Raw genomic sequence first — 2,391 nt, forward strand, 5'->3', positions numbered from 1 at the left:
AAATGTACCAAAGATGACCGAATTGGCGGTCAGTAAAAGCATTGTTTCTTGTATCGTGTAGAAAGTGACAATTAATTTCCTTGACTTCATTATAAATACATAATAGAAAAGTTTTTTAAGAGAATTAATCGATGTACTTATATTGCATTAAGCCATAAAAGAATAATTATATAAATAACAAAAGGCTAATAATAAAATATTTTGAGTAATAATTACTTAAAAAATTCAATAGTGTAGAACTTTATTTATATATGATATATTTGTCGTTTAAAACTTGTTAGGCCGAACAATTGAAATAGAGGCCAACTATTTTGATATTTTAAATTTTACAAAACAATAATTTATATATTACCATATAACAAGGAACTTCATACTTTACTATATAGATCTTGAAATATTGCCTTATAGTTTAGATCTCAACATCTTAACTTTATTGTGTTAAAATTTTTGATGTGAATGGTGTGGATGAGCATGTTAGTATATGTATAATAATAAAGTATTATAATAAATAAATTATGTTCATAAAATATTGAGTAATTATGTTATAATATCATATACTATTTTTTGTCAAGGATATCAAATACTATTTTAACTGTTTTTGAAGTAAACAATAATATATTATTTCCGTTGGTGTGGCAGTTGGGAAGTAGAATTAAATATGATTATGAGCACATGAGTATAAAACATTAAAAGTCATCATGCGTTACTTTTCATTTATTTCTTGGTGTGGGAGTTGGGAAGTAGCATTACATATCGTTCTATTTTTGGTATAGGTTGGGTAGTAGCATTAAATACTTCATGCCTATAAAAACTAGTCAAAAGTTGTAGAGTATGGAATAATAAAATACTATATCTCATCTTAACAATTCAGCATAGAAAAATGAAGTTTTCTGGATTCTTCTCTGTTTTAATTGTGCTTTCTGCAGTAAGTTCTTATGTCCAATTATTATCAATTGTGCGGTGTTCATAAATTTTGTGCATATAGTTAGATAATGTATATTTATATGCTTATAAATTTATATATCTCATATTATGGATGGATGATAGTAATATTTGTGTTTTATTTTTTCTTGTTTGATGGATCAGCTTCTCGGTCCTGCTTTTGCGAGAAAAGACCCAGAAGACTACTGGAAAGGTGTGATGAATGGAAAGCCGATGCCAGAAGAAATTAAAGACTTATATCACCAAGATCCAACATCTCAAGCTCATTCCCCAAGACATTTTGATATTGCACCACAGATTCTAGAAAATCAAACCAAACAACATATCCAAAAAAAAATTGACATTTCACCGCAGATTCTAGAAACCCAATCCAAAAATCACATCCAAAAAACTTTTGACATTTCACCACAGATTCTAGAAACCCAAACAAAAAATCATCTAAAAAAAGATTTTGACATTTCACCGCAAATTTTAGAAACCCAAACCAAAAATCATATCCAAAAAAAATTTGACATTTCGCCGCAGATTCTAGAATCCCAAACCAAAAAAAATATCCAAAAACAGTTTGACATTTCACCGCAGATTCTTGAAACCCAAACTAAAAATCGTCTAAAAAGTGACTTTGACATTTCACCACAGATTCTAGAAACCCAAACTCAAAAGCATATCCAACAAAATTTTGACATTTCGCCACAGATTTTAGAAACACAAACCCGAAATCATTTCAATAAAGATTTCAAAACTACATCGCAAATGTTCAAGACTCATGGTAATGATCATTTTCAAAAATACAGGGGTGAAAATGTTCAAAGTGGACATTAAAGGTACAAAGGAAGTTATCGATGTCAAAACCATGGACCCTTGCAAAGCGAAGTATTGTAAAGAGTCAATATTATTAATATGCATGTAAATTTCATGGTTTTAAATGATATTTAAATAAGCGATCCAATTATTAAGGGACTTTTTTAGTATTAACTATGTGAAATCATAATTAATCATAGTGGTTTTACTTATTATAAATCATTTATCGAGATGACATCATTGATTAAGATCAAAATATCATTGATTAGAATTATAGGCAAAAAATGGAGTTCTGTTAAATGGGCTACTATTGGAATAGCTTGTGTCAGGAAGTATATTTAGATTGCGCCATATATTTATGTCAGGAAATATAATTAGATTGTGTAAAATATATTCCTCCCGCTAGTACTCTAGTTAATAGTAGTCCTCATCTCTATTATAGAAATCGACCGATTTTTCAAAAATCGCCGATAAATCGCTCAAAAATCGGTCGAAAATATTTGTCCGATTTGACCGATTTCTGATAAATCACCGATAAATCATCCGATTTTTTAAAAATCATCCGATAATTCGTAAATCGGTACCTCAACTGAATAGTTCCAATTTCCGAAATCTGTAACACTGGTCCTCATAATTAAATCATAAAAT

General features: G+C 29.1%; 1 long non-coding RNA gene across 1 annotated transcript; it reads left to right on the plus strand.

The window, feature by feature from the left end:
• The first annotated feature begins 789 nt into the window (after positions 1 to 789).
• Positions 790 to 1,894, plus strand: LOC141672028 (uncharacterized). Its single transcript, XR_012555327.1, has 2 exons — positions 790 to 925; positions 1,087 to 1,894. It is a non-coding gene; the product is annotated as an uncharacterized LOC141672028 (long non-coding RNA).
• The last annotated feature ends 497 nt before the right edge of the window (positions 1,895 to 2,391 follow it).

Source organism: Apium graveolens, chromosome 7, assembly GCF_009905375.1.
Source record: "Apium graveolens cultivar Ventura chromosome 7, ASM990537v1, whole genome shotgun sequence".
Lineage (NCBI taxonomy): Eukaryota > Viridiplantae > Streptophyta > Magnoliopsida > Apiales > Apiaceae > Apium > Apium graveolens.